The 20,169-nt window shown below is 30.3% G+C and overlaps 1 long non-coding RNA gene across 1 annotated transcript; it reads right to left on the bottom strand.

Moving 5' to 3' along the window:
- Positions 1 to 7,918: 7,918 nt before the first annotated feature.
- On the bottom strand, positions 7,919 to 8,974 carry LOC132732292 (uncharacterized). The gene is made up of 2 exons (XR_009626008.1): positions 8,880 to 8,974; positions 7,919 to 8,459 (listed from the first exon to the last, which is right to left on the bottom strand). It is a non-coding gene; the product is annotated as an uncharacterized LOC132732292 (long non-coding RNA).
- Between the last annotated feature and the right edge of the window lie 11,195 nt (positions 8,975 to 20,169).

Here is a 20,169-nt window from a genome sequence, read left to right as displayed (position 1 = left end):
TGCGCATCCGCGCAGTCTGATCAGGATCCATACTGTTCGCTTACCAACTCTATTACAGTAGAGAAACTGATAGCAAAATCCTGATCACCTCAAATATGTGTGGGATTATTTTCTCAAAGAATGTCGATATTATTTGTTTCATGTACCAATCAATTTTGCACCACCTCCAACCAAGGGATTATCGGGGTCAATGACTTATCACTCTTTTACCAGCTTTTTTTAGATTATCAAACCCACAGGTAAAGCCCTGTTTTCTGTTGGTAAAATCCCCGATTAAGACACACATTGTCACTTAGTTTCTACTGGGTTTCTGGAATTCCTACATATTTATTTCCAAGACTAACGCCAACGTTCAATTACTTTATATTGTGGCTGTATGACGATTAAACAACTATTCGGGAAAATTTGCAGAAACACGCAGTAATGTTCTTAGAAATGCCTGACCTATGTAATGAATGGAACTATTGATAGTTTTAATGTTCATTGTTTTAGAATCGATTAGCATAAATTTAGTACAATTATTGCTTTCTTAAATTTAAGGTTCTTTTTCTGGTGCCGCATGCACTTATATTTTATTATCATTATCTTTATAAATTTTAGCAATATGCATGCAATTGCAAATTTATTTCAGAATTCCATTTCTTCTTCTTCTTTTTTTTTAAGAAAAAGACTTCTAAAAGTAATAAGATGTACATGACTAGTTGAATTAGATAATGCTTTTCTTTTGGAATATAGTAGTTGGTGCACATATTTTGACACAATTGAACATGTCTAAAGAATCATTTTTGCATGTATTAATTCTTATTAACCTGCACCGAAAACTATGTTTGTTTTTATCAATTTGTCTCTACAAATTGTCTTTAACAATACTTTTACGAAGATGTTAAAGTATCGAATTTCCCAATGTTAAAAGGTGAATTTTTTTTAAATAATTTGAAAATAAAAACGTGTATAAAATTGTCCAACTTACTTTTGATAAAGTTTTGTAATGAGCAGTCGATTATTTTTTACTTTTATTTGTTTTTTTCTATTTCTGTTTCATTTTCAACACACGTACGGAATAAAATGAATCTCTTTCACTTGATAATTATGTTTGGTTTAATAGTAATAGAATAAGAATACATAGAAAAAGCGGGGCAACGCTAGTCGTTTTTTTTATAAATAAGAATAAGTAAAGTAACTTACAATTAGATGCAGTTGACGGTGACATTTTATGAATAACATCAAGTGATAAAAAGGATAATGTCTTACCCTTCCCACCTCCCCGTAGTGCATTCCCCATCAGAATGGTTGATACAAATGTGTCTATGATATGTTTTTTAGTAACATTTTAATTATCAAAATAAATAAACGATAATTATTTTCGGAAATTTTAAAAGCAAGCTTTTGTTGTGATGAACCTGGTTGCAATGCGGGTGCTGATTATGTATCAGGCCGAGGTACTGTAGAATTTACAATGGTACATGTGTATCAATCATGTTAGTAACAAAAGAGAGGGTTCATTCGAAAACAGTATTTCAATTTATAGTGGTTATGCAGATCAAAGTTGGGTAGAAAGTGTGTCAAAACAGATAATAAAATGATGTGTGACTACAGAAATAATGTATATGTGAGTTGAAGTCTACCTGTCTATCATTCTTATTGTTCACATAAAACAAATATTTTTAAAGTTTTAATATTCATTAATCAGAAGCAAAAATATTTAGTGGTGATATTTAGTATTTTGTGAAACAAAAATAACTCTAATAAATTGAACTAATTTAAAGTTTTATTCATAATTCAACCAACTACCAGGCATTATATTCGTAATACACTTCTTCATGAATATCTTTCATACGTGCGACTATAAAAATACTCTGGAGATGTATACAAGCAGATTGGTAATGTTACATTGGCATATTTATTTTGAAGACTTGACAAATATCGGTTTATACAACGAACGAAACAACGATGGATCATCAGTGCAATTTCAGTCAAAAGAAAATGTTATTATCAATTTGTACGCGTATATCTACATATAACATTTTCGTGTTAGTTTACAGGTTTTAAAACAATGATTAATAAATGAATAAATTCTAAATCATTGGTGCTGTACGGATATTGGAATATGTTGCTTTAAAGTACATGTGATAGAATAGTAATATTTTGAATAATTATAAGCATTAAGCTATGACTTTTCCATGTGCATAAGTGTGGAGTGTATTTACTATCAAGTCAGCACGAACAGAAGAAAATAAGCCAACAGATGAGCTCTATTTCTTATTCTTAGTGTAAAGGTAAAAGTGGCTGATATGCGGAAGTTTACATCGTATATTGAAGAGTTACTATACAAATTCAGAATATAAGAGTGCATTTACAAATTGAAATTAAAAGGATATAAAATTTAGAAATATTATTTGATTTTGATAAAATTTCAATTACAATATCGTACACAATATGTTATACTCAACAACATGGGTAAAAGAAAAAGTGGCTCGGGTGTAAATATGTGAGAAATGGAAAAAAACTAGTAATTTCTTAAAAGGTGCTTTTTGAAAATGGCTGACAAAGAAGTAAGCTCTGCTATTCGAAAAAGTGCAAGTACTGATTACGTTATTATTGAAGGGCCAAAAGTACCACATTCTGATGTTATAACACAAATAGCACAGTCGGCAAAATTGAAAAAGTCAGTGCTTTTGGACATTGGAGAAAATGAATGTCTAAAAAAGCCTTCCTTTGCAAGTTCTGGATCTTTTAAACGCAGGTCAATTCGGGTAAGATATTATTCCATATTTGAATAAATAAGAAAAAGTAACAGGTGCCAGATTTGATACGCAAATTTAACTTCGATGTCTTTACATGACAAATATTTAAAAATTCCGTATGTCTGAAATATTCACTCGTACCCTGAAATGCATGGTTATGTAAAATGGTTATATTAAACAGGCGAGCACTAGTCAATGGAACAAAGACAATGCTGGTTTTGGCATTTTGTCTACGAGCAGTAGGCTCATTATCGGAACAAATATTTACTGCAGTACGGTTCTTGTGACTGGTTAATCCTTATATCAAACATGATATGAGCCGTGTTACGACAAAACCAACATAGAGCGTCTGCGACCAGCATGGATCCAGACCAGCCTGCGCATCCGCGCAGTCGGATCAGGATCAATGCTGTTCGCTTATAAACCCTATTTCAAGTAGAGAAACGGATAGCGAACAGCATGGATCCTGATCAGACTGCGCGGATGCGCAGGCTGGTCTGGATCCATGCTGATCGCAAACCCATTACGTTGGTTTTGTCGTGACGCGGCTCATATGTCCATATAAAAAGATAACTCAATATTGTGCTGGTGTTATTTTGGTTGCAATCCTACGCGTCAATATTGAAAATGACAATATATTATGTAGTAAAATCGAATAATTCTTTTAGATGTTTTCACTTGGAACGAATCATTTAGTAGTTAATGTAGATACATTCAACATTTTTGCGATGTTTAAACATCACAATCTATAATTAAAAATTAAAACATCAAGTAAAGTTACATTTATTTTTATATTTGGTGTTCATGTATAAAAAAAAGTATGAAAACCGATTTTTATAACAAACTGGTTTTGTTTGCTTTCGTAGGTCAAAGGCGTATTTGTTGATACGATATCGCAACTTTTCATTTGGTTAAAGGACTTTCATCTAATTTAAATTGTTCATGATAAAGTGAAACGCTATTAATCTAAAATTCCAAATTGGCTTTAAAATATCTATTTAAACGAGCCATTGGACATTTGATAGGTACATAAAATAATCTAATTTTGTTAGATCATACCTCATGTTATTAAATTTTAAACATGCATTTTTCTATAAGAAATATACCTTACTTTTCAGAGACGTTCCAGCAAACGTCCTAGTAGGCCAGAACCAGAATTTGGGCACGATACCGATGCGTACGAGAAGATTCGAGAGAGAGTTTTACAAGAACGCGCAGTGACGAACGCTATAGACGCTTTACAGGAACGCTGGAGAATGATCATGTTTATGTATGAGGATTGTGTTGATCTCAACAAGCAAAGAGCAGAATGTAAATTAAAGAAACTATGCATAAAACGACAGTTTGAACTTATAATGATAGTACTGACATTTAATTTAGTATGTATATTCACATATATGGTCTTTATCTGTATAAAAAGATAACAAAAGTAATTCCAATGGTTTCTTACGTGTGCGATAACAACACAGTTATCCACTACTTGATTTGTCACCGTTCATTTGATTACACAGTGTAATTTACAAATTTCTTAGTTTTTGGTAAAGGTAACGATTGAGATGTTGTTTCATGAGACAAAGAATCGAGGTGTAAAATTTAATTGATCATTCGTACCAAAAATTTGTAATATCTTTTAATTCAATCTAACTTGTTATTTCCACGAACGACGGAAAAACAACGCATTACTAAACAGCCATTTACCCAGGCTTAATTATGTGTGTATATTCATTTGAACTTCTTGCCATTAGCGTCACATATTTTATTGATGTAAAGGTTCACATTATTTGAGTATTTTCGATTACTGTTAAATACATTTTATAATTACATAGGCCATAACTAAATACATTGATATTGTTTTTGTAGACGTTTTTTTAATTTTTAACTTTAAGGGAAGTTCGCCTTTGTCAGTCACATGAAAATAAATACATTTAAATTTTGACGAATGACAATAATCATATTTTAACCAGAAATAAAATAAATTTCATATACTTGGGTGTGGCCAAGATAAGTTCATATTGATTTCAATTTTTTTCAATAACACATTGGCGTTTGAATTTTTCCTCAAAATAAATGGATATCTTAAGGTTGATGTGCCAACAAGACATCTGAACGTTATTCAATTTTCTCCTAAAGACATAAAATATAATTTCATAAAAGGTTTCGGTCATTGGAATATTGTAAAACTGTTATTTTTTATAAAATATTATAAACATCAACAGCTCATTTGCAACATGAATGGCATCAGAACGGTATTAAAGTTCACAAATCTATCACTTCTTAGTTTACACAGGTTGTGACTTTTGATTTTAAACACACAAACATGATGTTTAAAATCGTTACAAAGTTGTCTTTGCAGAATTGCAAAATTATAGGCCAATTACATAGCTGGATTTATTTAGCATTACTGTTAATTGTCTTGTTTATCATATAAAGTTAATTTGGCATTCATCAGATACGTTTGTTAAACTTTCGTATAGAAAGACACGCACTCATTTAATTCCTTTATTACCGAGCAATTTCTATGCTAATTGTCCATAGCTATCATTTTGTAGCGATTTATACTCCGTCTTTTTGGGTGAATAGACTGTAAAGAATGTTACTGAATACGTATATCAGAACACATTGAAAGAATAATGTGTTATATAATTTGTTTTGTAATATTTATATATTTTGGTTTAAAAGTGATAGTTTACTTTAATTTACTTAATAATAGTCATTGCCTATTTGTTGCCAAAAAGTGTAAACAATATTAACGTTACTACACATTTTGAAATCAAATCAATAATTGTGGATTCATTATCACTTTAAACTAATTAATCAAAGGGGTCATACAAATATAAATGACCGTTATAAATGTAGATATAAATGTATATATTTTTATCAAATTATAAAATTTCATGATTTCCATCAATGTTAAATATAGGTAAGATTGTTTCGAGAATTTTATAAAAAAAATATCTATCGCCTTAAGCATCTTTGAATGTCGACCTCAATGTCAATACACTTCTATTTGCTACAATCTTCTTATTTTTGTGTCACGTAATATCTCCTCTTAGACATGATCAATCGCTAATTATTTTTACCATATAAGATAAACGAATTGTGCCAAGATGGTCAGAAAAAATTCTTTTTCGATTGATATTTCACAACAGAAATATAGGTTTTTTTCCCCAAATCATTTGACGCGTATATCATGATTTTTTACATAAAACCTTAATGGCATGTTTTTTCCGTGAAAATGCTTAACTGACAAATAAAGATTTTTAGATATATTTACACAATTAATGACGTTCACTAATTGATGCAATTGTCTTATAGTCGGAACATCTTTATTCTGTCCTTCATCCAGAACGCCATGGCATAATTTACTCATTCTTTTTGACATTTGTCATTGCTACCACAGGCAATAAACAGATTTATTCCTCCAATTCGATATAATAATCATGTTATAGTGTCAAATATTATTTCACACCGTCACAATCAATAACAACTTCTCTTGTCTTACCATCTTGTGTCAAAAAGAGATTTATCATATTTTGCGGCTTGTTCAGCCATTAAAGCAATTATATGAATAGAAAACATGGAACTTGATATGTATGTGTGTCAATCAATCCACTTGTGATCTGAGTTGTCCGTGTTTAAAGTTACACAATAATAGCAGCCGTACTGCAACGAAAAGCTTAACAGACAAGACAATAGTAGTATTGCTTTGGCATTTCGGTATCTTGATTTTTTCACTTCATTAAATGAGATATTTCTACTTAATTTATTTTACGTTTGAAATTATCAGTTTTTCTGTGATAGCATGAAATGTTTCATTTTTTTATCAATTGACATAAAATCACAAGCAAACAGCATGGAACATGGAATGTCTGGTCCAAAAACATAAACCTTAAGTCTGCAAGCGACAACTGTATACACGCTTGCGTCCGCAGCAGACCAAGATGAACCTGCACATTTGTGCCGTCTTATTATCATCTTCCCTGTTCGCTATTTAGTCAATATTTGTTTTGAAATTGTCCTTTAAAATGACGAATGATTTTGTCAATATTGAAATACGGGCAAGTCCCTTTTGAATATTGAAAGCATGCTAAGAATTAATTTTTATAACTATATTACCACAAGCCTATACTCTGATTGTTAATATATCAAATGTCTCTTATAAAATTAATGTAACCCTTTCCGCATAGCTCAATTCATACATAATTATATATACAAGCGGTGTTATTTTAGAAATGAGTTTTCCTTATTTTTAAAGATAGTTTTGAGCGTTTTTAAAGCTTACTAAGATAGTGATTTGATTGTTATTTGTATTCCTTTGTCTAATCCCTAAATAAGTTGGTTTAATTTCATATTCTCTGTTTTTAAAGTGTTACAAAACGATGTTTAATATGAAAGTAGACAAAGTCTATTAACGTACAAGTCAGATAAAAAACATTTCCTAGATTTTTTAGTAAACATTCTTTGTTTTAAAAGTGTCATTTGGTATTTCATGCACCGCTTCCGTTTTCAATCGGAACACCTCGACAAATATTCTCAAGTCAAAAGTTGCGATAATTCCGTTAACGAAATACCCTGCCGATTATCATTGAGTTACATTAAAAATGGCGGAGCCTACATAGAAATGACACTGAACAACTCACAGATAGCGGTATATAAATCTATATAATTCAATTGTTTTCATTTGATTAAATATAAACGTGTTGTCTATATATAGTCAGGCAAGTCAAACCCGAGCCAGCTGACGTCTATGATTTGTGCAACATTAAAATCAAGATCAAGATCAATAGATCGATTAACTATGAACATGAACTGGATTTCAGAGCCTGATGTGTACAGACAAGTGCCTGATGAAATGAAAACGTAAAAAACAGGAGCTAGAAAAATATGTTTTATATAAACAAGACAAATGTAAAATATTGTTTTTTATTATTATTATTGCCTCGGCAAAGTAAACATAAAATATTTTAGCGTGTAATTGCATGTACTAGTAAAACAATTAAATAATAATTAAAAAATATAAGATAAACGAATGACATAATTACATGTTATGAAGAAATAAAACGTATCAGAATTATAGAAATTATAAAAAGAAATTAATTAAAACAACATTTTCAATAAGAAAATAAAACAATTAGGCCCTATTCATCTTATAATTGCATTATTATATTTTTAACAACAAGACTAATGATTCAATGCAATATTGATAATGTTGATACCATTAATAACTGACACACATTATACATTAAATGAAATAACACTTGTACCTTAATTGGAACAGTTAAAATAAGTCTATGCTACACAAGTGATGAAAAGTGTTTACTCTTCGATGCAACAGTGATATGCCATTTTTTAAATTCTTTTTAATACTGGAGCGGTCTATGAAAACCTTGGTTCTTTTCTAGACAACGCGCTTTCTTAAGCATGAGCATTTCTTATTCCAAGGTAACCGAAGACACTGTCCCCCGTACAGTCCCTGACATAGACTTATCTCATATTCATATGGTCCTACACTTCTCATTATGACGTCATCGCACGTGCCCGTTCTTGCATTTTCCCGACAAGCATTAAACTTGCCAGCGCTTGTGTTGGTTAAAAGCGACATAAGCAACATTACATTCACCGTTATGAATGTCATCCAACCAAGAAGATCCATTCTCTACAGATTCAAAGGTATAACTGTGAAATATTTCCTTCGTATTCTTCTCCGTTTCAATCCTGAAGTAAAAAATGTGTTGATATGATACGAACAGAACAGATATCTACTTGCTTTAATATAAGTTAACATTTTGTAATTGAAACGTGTTGACTTCAAACCACTAGGTCAGACTATAGGGATCTATACTGTTGGTAGTTCAATTCTGTTTTAATGAAAACTGGTCAAATCCATCCAACAAATTCAGCAGTATATCAATTAATTGCTAATTAAATATCTTTTTATTACCAGTGTCTACGTGATTCATCCTTTTATCAAGGGATAGAACCAACACCCCAATGTAAAATCATTACTTCCTCACTGAAAATGAATATTCTTTAGAAGTAGGCATTTGATAATTTTTATCACTTTATTTGTTCAGTTAAGAAACATTACATTCGTTAAAAATAAATAATCTTATTCAAAATAAATCAAAACATTACCTTATTATACTGTTATCTTTTTCTCTAGTTGTCGCTCAAAAGCAAGTTTGTGTTTTGGGTTGTAGTGTTGTAGCCTGCGTATTTATAGGTTGCAGTTGGGGAATTCTAATATAAGTTTAGTTTCATTTTGTTCTATTTATAGAATCATTAAGAACAATTGTAAATTAGGTTTCGATAATCATGGCAGTAAGTACGAGGAATTGTAATTCTTCCGAGCATTGTTAGGATGGACTAATTCATATGAAAGGCATGTCGCATGTCACGTTAACAGGAATTATATAATTTAACTGTCAATTACTTTTACGCAATGTCATTCGAGTATTTAGTTTAAGAATGACGTTCAACATTTAATAAGATAAGTATCTTTAATTGTTGTTATTGTATTTTCTTATCCTGCCGTAACCGAAATTTATTAGTCTTTGCTGTCAGTAAAGCCCTTAGATGGACTGCACAGCACTCAAGTTTGACTGGGTTTTATACCGAATTTGAATTTCTTTAAACTTCGAATCAACTGTACCAAATAAAAGTACGATAAATCCAAAACACAAATTCAGTAAGGATTCAACGAAGCCAACACATCTTTTTCATTTTCCATTTTTCTTTTCTTTATTATTGCAGATTTTAGACTGATCATAACCTTTGAATATTTCAACCATTTTAAACAATGAATTCTATCTACGGATCGTGTTTTCTCAGAGTGTGAATTTCAGTCTATTTTTTCAAATTTTTAACAATTTAAGAAAAAAGAAGTAGGGATGAGAGTATACTGTTTATAAACCGCCCATTGTGTAGGTCCCAGTGATTTTTTAAAACGGTAACTTGGAATGAGGGAACTGTGCGTTTTTTGTTGTTTGTTTTTGTTCTCTAAACAATGTAGAAAACAGTACTGTAGGATACCATTAAACGGTAAAAAACGCAGTTGTTAGAAAACTACATAATCATTCACCAATGACAAGAGGTTAATGAACCTCTTGACACACTAGAAAACCATGGAAAAGTTAATATGTCATTAATTCAAGTGTGTGTTTCGGTATCTATTGCGATGTTTACTACGATTATATCATACCAGTTTGCCATTTGCTTCCCAGGCTCCAACCGAGGGATTATCGGGTACAATGACTTATAGGTTATCAATAGACAATCCCTAAAGAATGCACAAAAGGACAAAATTGAACATGTTGCGGGCTCGGTTAACCCACACATAAGGTCTTGTTTTCAGCGAAAGGTAGTGGTGAAATCCCCGCTTGATGCACACATTCTAACATAGTTTCTACCGGGTTTCTCCTTGTACATTTATTTTCCAGATTTACGCCAACGCCCACTTAATTTTTATTACGACTGTATGACGTTTAAACAATTATTTGGTATTTGGGGGAAAAGCAGAAACACGCAATCAAGTTCTCAGAAATGCCTAACCTATGTAATGAATTGAACTATTGATAGTTTAAAATCTTATTTTTTGGGAATCGATTAGCATGTACATTTATCAACATTTATTGTCTTCTGAATTATAGTTTTTTTTCTGGTGCCGTATACACATGTAGTTGATGATTATTCTATAAATTCTGACAATGTGCATCTAATTGCAAAAATTAAAAAAAAACCTTTGTTTGAAGAAGATTTTAAAAGTAATTAAACGTACATAACTAGTTGTATTAATTTATTGTTTTCTGAATTATAGTTTTTTTTCTGGTGCCGTATACACATGTAGTTTATGATGATTATTCTATAAATTCTGACAATGTGCATCTAATTGCAAAAATTAAAAAAAAAACCTTTGTTTGAAGAAGACTTTTAAAAGTAATTAAACGTACATAACTAGTTGTATTAAATAATGGTTTTATTTGGGAATATACATATTTTGACACAATTGAACATGTCTAAATAGTTATTTTTCGACATATGACCTATACTGTGCCGGAGCAACGTAAAAGCCCAACCAATAAGAGTCATTTTTACATATATTTATTATTGCTTAATTGCACAGAAAACGAATTTTCTATTTGTTTTTATTAGCTTTGGTTTGATAATACGTTTGATTGGCGACGCCGGTGAGCGGCGTCGTCTTATATGGAATGCTTTTTATTTTTGTCTATGGAAGGAGCTGTTATTATTAGCAGTTAATTTCATGTTGTGTTAATTATATTTATTTTGATTCGTAAAAATCAAGTAAACAAATATGTTGTTATATTTGTATTTAATAACTTTATATAAAAAGCATGTGCATTGTGATATAATTTTCACGAAATTGCAGGCTCTGATTAACAGCTTGTCCCTTTGTTTTATTGACAATACTAAAACCCGGATTTCGAATATCGTTGTGGTCTACATTGATGCTCATTCATTTATATATTTTTAAAACTTTCCTACAAGAAGAAAGTTCACCTGCAAATGAGTATTAGGATAGGTAATGGACTGTTGTAAACGATTATCCTATTGATTTTATCCATATTACGTTCATCTGTTGATCAGAATGGTTGTTTTTACAAAGTGTACCAGTATCCGGATGTTGACAGCTATCCGATTTTCTGCAATTACTGCTGTCACATGGCCATCTACTTTTTAATGAATTCTTTACCATTAATTTGCATGGCATAATTAAAATGATCCTGCAACATTTCTTAATTTTGATGTTTAGGGTGTTCTTTTGGGTTTCATGTTTTCTTTATTTCAAGGGGAAGTAACTCATGTTTACTAAATTATTTGTTCTTTTCCGTCTATCTTAGGTATTACTTACAATTTTTGTTTTATGAAATTTACCAGTTGTAAGGTCATCAAAAGCATAGAGGCCCTGATGAGTGAATATTGATATATATATATACTTTTACTGGCTTTATATACCCAATATATTTCATATTTATTTAATAGAAACTTGGAATTATTAATGTTATGTGCATACATTTATATCTTAGTATATTGGTATGATGAGACTTATAATATTTCTGAATTTAAAGAGTTGCAGTTATGTCATTATTATTAAAGGGATGAGACTTTCATTTAAAGTTATAAATGATAATACATGTATTGATTGAAAATGTCCTGAAACTTGGATCAAGCAATATAATTGATAAAGCCTCAAAAAATCATGTTCTGAATAGTTATTCTAATTTTTTTCTAACATGTGCATAGTTTGAAAAGGACAGCTTCTGACTTATCTATTTGTAATGGAGGGACACCGGTCTCAACCTCCAGGTCTCCTGAGTCAACCCGACAACAGACTTTACATTAGATAGTAGATTGTTACTAGTCCTTGAATAAATTTGTACACTAAATTTTATAGTGGGTGATTTGTGCCACATGAAAACCAACAAAGTACAAAAAGTAACCGGGCGCCAGATGAAAACATGAAAATAAAATCTACCACAAAGTGGTTCGTTTGTTGCATTTTCATGTTTTCGCCCGGTGCCCTTGATGTAAAATACAAATCAGCCTTCATAACATTTCTTATCATAGATATTGTACATGTATAAGCACAGTTATATTCACTTTCAAATTGACCTGTTATAAATAATGGCACATTCAATAACTGTCTTAGCCCTTTTTAGTAAAAATAATTATACAATAATAATTATATAAATTGTTATTTTAATTATATAAAGACTATGAGTATGTAAGGTTTTTTTTTCTTATTTATTAATTAAGAATTAATTATCTGTTAATTTAAAAATCTATATATCTGTCACGGTTTAGAACTGTTCACTATTTAGGGGAGAAAATGTGTAAGCGGCCAGATAGCTCAATCGCTACAGCCGCGGTACATTATTCTGTGGGTCACAGGTTTGAGTTCTGGTCAAGCTGAAAGTTTTTCTAATCCTGTTACTGCAAATAACCATTAGTTTAATTTACTATGCTCTGTAAACATCAGAAATTCAAGTACATGAATCAATATAGTGGGGAAAAAGGTTTAGGTTTAGAACTGTTTCATTAATAAATAGAAAATGTGTAGCCGGCCGGATAGCTCAGTTGGTCTTCTGAAAGTCATGGGTTCGAGTCATGGTCAGGCAGTTTTAGTCAGGGTTTAGAAGTGGTTTTTCAACTGACACATGTTTGATTCATTTAATAGATTGCATTTAATTTGAAATGGACAAAGGCAGTATTGCGTGATACTTTTAAATCTACAAAAAGCATTTGGTACAGTTGATCACACTATACTGCACATGAAGAAGTTCTTTTTTCTTCTTCTTCATGGAACTTCAAGCATCTGCCATATGTAATGACATTCTTGCATGGTTCAAGTCTTATCTCTGATAGCAGCTGGTGAATGTGGCTGGTACTCGTTCTCTCTGAATATCTATGGTGTCCCCCTGATGTTCATTTTAGGTCCTCTTTTATGTCTAATATATGTCAATGACATGTCTGCAACCCTAAGCAATAAGCTTTTATTATATGCACAGGCACAAGTATCAGACCTGGGAAGAAAAAATATTACCAGATTGATAAAAAAAACCTGTGTTCATCTTAAAAGTGTCACAAACCAAAAAAAAAATGTAAATGATGACCCCCTTTAAAAATATACTTAAAGTTAATAGTATATTTTTAAAGGGGGTCATTATTTACATATTTTTTTTGGTTTTTGACACTTTTAAGATGAACACAGATTTTTTATTAATCTGGTCATATTTTTTCTTCCCAGGTGTGATACTTGTGCCTGTGATGATGACTCAGGTATCCTTGTATCTGGTAAAGTAAATCTTAAGATTGGTTTATTGACTATAAATTGTCTTTGCATCTTGGCAAGACAGAGTCTATTCTTTTTGGTTTAAGTTTCAACATAAACTGGGCCAAGCCTCCAGGTCACATGAAATGGTACTGCTATAAAGTACACATCTTTTGTTAAGTATTTAGGTGCAAACCTGGATCAAATTCTTTTGGCGTCGCCCTTTGATGCTTTGCATCAATGCTTTTCTTGTAATACATAATAGAATAAGAATACATAGAAATGCATGGTCAGGTTATAGGTGGTTAAGGATAGTAGGGTTTGTGATAAATAAAAATATGTCAAATAACTTTGAAATAAATGAAGTTGATGATGATATTTTATTGATAAGATTAAGTGATAAAAATATCTTACAGACGTACGAATATAAAAATAGAATCAAGAAATTTTAACAGATAAACAACAAAACCAACGACAAAAGCAGATTGCATATGTATATAACTCTCATTCTTTAAACAATCATATAAATAAGAGCTCCTTTTCAACATGAATACGCCTTCAATATCGTACAGAAGGGTAGCAAATTTCACACAAGTTTATTCACTTCTTTGTGTTCACATGTTGTGACTTTTAATTTAAAACATATTTTATTTTAAATCGTTATTTTCAACTATTGCTGATTATTTAAAACAAAATGCTTATCCTATCGGTACGGGCCTTACAATCATGATTATACAGTATATATGAATGGGGCATCATATAAAATATTTAACATGTTAAAACAGTAATTCATTTTAATTTAAGTATTGTTTAAAACAACATATCTTATACAGGAGTATACAATTTTATTTAAGTGATTTTTTGTTTTTTTAGCAAAGTACAAAGTTGTCCAGATGAAATATTTATTCAGAATTGCGAAACCCCAGCACAATTAAATGGATTGTTTTATGGTACTATTACACTTAATTGTCTTGTCTATGATGTAAAGTCAATTTTACATTTAACGACCACTATTGCAAAACTTTTTGTATAAGAAAAAACGTGACCATTTCATTCCTTCATTAGGGAGCAATTTATATGCTAATTGTCCTCCGATATTTTGTAGTGGTTTATACTCCGTCTGTTTTGAATGAATATATTGTTTTCAAAGTATAGACTGTTCAGTACAGTATAGTGCTAATTCAATGAATACGTTATATGAGAAAAACAAACTGCTGGTACATTAGTTTTATAATATTTATAGTTTGGATTAAAAGTGATATTTTACTTTTATTTACAAATCGCAAGTCATTGTCTACATTTTGTTTAACAGTGTTAACAATATTAACATAACTACACATTTTGAAATCAATGACTGTTGATTCATTCTCACTTTAAAATAATTAATCAATCAAAGGGACTTAAAAGACAAATATTAGGTTATGTATAAATGTAGTTTATTAAATTATAAAATTTCATAATTTCTGTTTCACAAGGTAAGGATTAAAATTTAGAAAGATTGTTTTCATTTTTTTCAGGAATTATATCCTCAGGAGGATTTTACAAAAATAGCTACCGACTTAGGCATCTTTAAATGACTCAGATGTCGATCTCAGTATCAATACATCTCCATTTGCTACAATCTTCTTATTTTCGTGTCACGTAACATCCCCTCTTAGACATAATCAATTGCTGATTATCTTTAACATATAAGAATAAAAGTATGCTCAAATATGGTCGAAAATATGCTTTTCAGCTTGATGTTTCACGTCAGAAAGATTCGTTTGTTTCCAAATTATTTGACACCTGTTATTGAAATATAAAATTTAATACGATGTCTAGATTTCAGTGGAACTAACAGCATTAAAAAACTACATAATAGAAGTAACTGACGAATGGAACTTAATGTAGATATATTAACAAGTTTCATCACGTTCAGCGATTGATCCATGTCTTTTAGCAAATAAGCCGTGTTCTTTGCAACATTCAGTATCGCCTTGGCATAATTTACACATTTTTCTTGACATTTGTCATTGCTATCATAGGAAATGAACCGATTTATTCCGATTAGATATAATCACGTTATAGTGTCACATATAATTTCACATCGTCACAATCAATAACAACTTCTATAGTCTTACCATCTTGTGTCAAAAAGAGATTTATTATATTTGTACCTTGTTTAGCCATTAAAGAAAGCCATTACATGAATAGAAGGAACTCTATAATGGAACTTGATATGGATATGTTAATCCATCTGTTTGTGATCTGAGCTGTCAGTGTTATTAGAATTCACTTTTGTCGTAGTATTGCTAAGTATTAATTTTCAACATTATTATATTAGGCATTTCAACTGAATTTATATTAAGTTTGATATTATTATGTTAATTGTGATAGCATGAAATATTTCATTATTCCTTTTCTGAAATAAAAAATGTATTACTATTTCAACAGATTAAATATTTTATATAATGTCCCATGATAAGGCGTGCAATTAAATATAAGTTTTCTTTTTAAATAACTGAATATCTACAATAACATTTTTCAAACAAAGTCGAATGTTTGCACTGGTTTAAAGTTATTAATGTATAAGAATTGGAATCCTCTAAATAAACCTACATTCTTATTTGACACACGTGTTGGTTTGCGAATACGTTAAAATAAACAACAGTACATGTCATAAGTAATAAAAGTAAGTATACGTGTTTTGTTGTTTTTTATTCAGAAGAATATTGTTCAAGGTTATGTGGTTTGAAAGGGGGTTACATTGCGACAATGTATTATCATTAAACAGTGATCGTTTACGACATCAGTAACACTAAAGTAGAATTGATTTTGTCTATAAGAGATAGCAAATGGAACTACTGGTAATAGGGGCTAATCAAATTGTGTGTCTAACAAAACAATCGTTATGTCATAGTTTCGGAGAAGACTAATTTTGTTTACAGGTTCGAATGAGTTATATCGCTTCGATCAGAAAGAATTTATATCTGAAATTATATTTAGAACACTTTTATGATCTGTTTCAATTAAAACATGAATTTGTAAATCGGAAGTTCGTTTGCCAATGCTGTCAAATTTCAAGGTAACTATGAACTTAAAATAACACATCTTCCACGCCAAAGAGCACAAATTGAAGCAATATTAATCATTTTCAAGTAGAGATGGCGGTAAAACGTAAAAATGAAGACAATTGAAACAAAAGCAATACAAAATCTCAGATTTCTTGTTATAATGCACGATTCGAAGCTCGTTTAAACATTTGTAGGACAATAACTACAGCAATAAGATATCAATGCATTTTAATGTCATTAAGTATTAGATATCCATAAAATGCACGTACTTTTTAGAAATTTACATGTGCTGCAGAAATATTACTCATGGTAATTTTAATAGTTTATTGAAAACAATTGTACAACATGTAATCATCATATGACTCCGTGTTATTAAAAAAATATATTACACCTAGAAAGTAATTCATACGTTATCACCTTAAGCAAGAACATCCTGATTCATGCTCATTTTTATGAAAATTTTGAAAATGTATTCAAAAGTGAAATATTGTGTAGAGAAGAAAGAGTGCAAAAACGACACTTATAATCCACATTAATGAGGTCAAAATATGTAAAAAAGAGCCCTTACTGCGTTGTCACGAAGTAGAAATATGGTGATAAAGCTTGTTGCACTCAAATACATTCTGTATAAACTTAAAAAACCCACACAATTACTTAAATATTATAAATAAAAAATTATAGATCATGATTGTAATGCATAGAGACACACATAAATAAAGAGTTACAACCGTTTCGCACTAAGCATTAGATACATCATTTTAACTTCTGACATTTCATAAAAAGCAAAAGCAATGATATAAAATGACACTTTTGAGTATAATGATAATCAAAATGGATGTATTCGATGTACGCTAATAGTAAAAAATGTCAAGTGTATCATCGTACTTGAAAACATAGACAAGGATAGAAAATGTGATTTTTTTTTGTATTTTTTTTTTTGCAATTCGTCTAGCTTAAAATTTAACATGTATAATGGAATGATAGATATAAGAAGAAAATCAGTACACCGCTTTATCCGATCGTGAAAAAGATGAAATTGACACTTGACTGTGTTGCATTTTCGACCTTGCACGGAGAGGAAAATGCTTTTTCATTATTCTTAACTCTGATATTATCAGGAAACTTATATACCAGTGTGATTATCAGTGTAGATTAAACCCCTTACCGATATATTAAGCATTTTGTATTACATTATAAGCAATACTTCAAAGTCACGATTTTAAATAGCACGTGTTCAAAATCAAAAGTCAAAAGTTGTGTAAACTAAGAAGTGAGTAAATTTTTGTACTTTACTAATCTTCTGACATCGTGCATGTTGCAAAAGAGCTGCTATTCTTTATTAATATTTGAAGAGTAACAGTAATACAATGATTCCAAAAGAGAAACTTTTTTATGAAATAAAATTTTAGAACTTTTAGAAAAAAAAAGATTAACATGCAAATGTCTTGTTGGCGAATCAGCCTTAAGACCCACAACGAACGATCGTTTTCTAATTATTTACAGGAAAAAGTCAAACTCCAATGTTATATTGAAGAGATAATTGCATTTTGAAATCAAAATGAACTTATTTCAAACACAAGTTTATGAAATTTATTTCGTTTATGATTTAGATATGGACTTCGCCTTTTATCAAAATTAAATGTATTAAGTAATACCATAGATATGAATAAACATACTTAATTAAATATCAATATAATCATTATAAGTTCAACCTGTAATTTTATGCAAAGTTTCTTTAATTTACATTCTGCTCTTTGCTTGTTGAGATCAACACAATCCTCATACATAAACATGATCATTCTCCAGCGTTCTTGTAAAGTGTCGATAGCGTTCGTCACTGCGCGTTCTTGTAAAACTCTTTCTCGAATATTCTAGTACGTTTCGGTATCGTGCCCAAATTCTGATTCTGGCCTATGTTAGTGTTTGCTGGAACGTCTCTGAAAAGTAAAGTATATTTCTTATAGAAAAAGGGTCGTTTAAGATTTAATAGCATGAGATATGACCTATTGATTCGCGTCAATGTCTCGTTCGAATACATGTAGTTATGTTAAAACCGATTTGGTATTTGACATTAATAGCATTTCACGTTATCGTAAAGCTATTTATTTGAGATAAAGTCCTTTAAGCAAATGAAAGTTGCGGCAACGTATAAACAAATATGTCTTTGGTGTAAGAATTCAAATAAAGCCAGTTTGTTATTAAAATCGGTTTATTCCTTGCTGCTTGTTGTTCAAACATTATCACCAAATATAAAAGTAGATGTTACTTTATTTGATGTTTTATTTCGTTTAACTATAGTGTTGGATGTTTAAACATCGTAAAAGTGTTGAATGTCTCTACTGATCTGTACCAAAAAAATTATTTATTTATACTACATCAGATACTATTATTTTCAAGATGAAAATGCTGAGGCTTGCAACTTAAATATTAGCATAATATTGATTTATCTTTATATGGAAATATTATGATTGAAATAAGGATTTAGCAGTCACAAAAATCGTACTGCAGTAAATATATTTGTTCTGGTAGTGGGCCTCCTGTTGTTAGACCATAGGGCAGTAGAACCTTGTCTTTGTTCCATTGACAAATGCACATGTTATCACCTGTTTAATATAACCATCCTATATAACCATGTATTTCAAGGTACAAGTGAAAATATCTACTTTTAATTAAAATATTTGTGATGTAAAGACATCCAGGTTACATGTATGAAATCTGGTACTTGTTAACTTTTCTACTTTATTCAAACAAAGAATGAAATCTTACCCGAATAGACCTACGTTTAAAAGATCCGGAACCCAAGATGGAATGCTTTTTTCACACATTCGTTTTCTCCAGTATCCAGAGAAACTGACTTGTGCAATTTTGCCGACTCCTTTCAGAATTTGGTATTATTGGATCTTCAATGATAACATAATTAATACTTGCACTTTTTCGAAAAGCACGGCTCACTTCTTTGTCTGCAATTTCCAAACAGTACCTTTTAATAAATTACCAGTTTAGTTAAATGTATTTTCATTTCCAACGTTGTACATTTAAACTTGTATCTCTTTTGTTTTATCCATGTTGTCGCCTTTAAGATAATGTGTACGATACTGTTTAAATTGAGATTTTGTCTAGATTCAAATAACTTAATATCATTTTGTAAATGCACGCCTATATTCTGTATATAATGAAATTGCATGTTATCTCTACGATATACATCGTAATCGTCCGATTGTCAGCCATTTTTTACCTTTACACAAAGAAAAACTTATGCATTTCTATGTTTTCTTATTATTTGACAGTAACTACTAAACTATACATAATTATCAATTGACAGAGATTCATTTAATTCCATATCTGCGTTTAAGATGAAATTAAAAGAAAAAAATACAATTAAAAGTATAAATTTATAGACTGCTTATTACAAAACTTTATTAAAAAAGTAAGCTGGATATAACTTCATAAAAACTTTTATCAAATTATATAAAAATGATTTCACCTTCTAACATTTGGAAATTTAATACTTTAACATCTTCCGTAAAAGTATTATTAAAAACAATGTGTAGAGTCAAATTAATAAAAAACAAACATAAAG

The sequence above is a fragment of the Ruditapes philippinarum genome, unplaced genomic scaffold (genome assembly GCF_026571515.1).
Source record: "Ruditapes philippinarum isolate M1 unplaced genomic scaffold, ASM2657151v2 ctg7280_1_1_1_1, whole genome shotgun sequence".
Lineage (NCBI taxonomy): Eukaryota > Metazoa > Mollusca > Bivalvia > Venerida > Veneridae > Ruditapes > Ruditapes philippinarum.
Note: the sequence above shows the minus strand (reverse complement) of the source record. Positions and strands in the feature narration are given on the sequence as shown.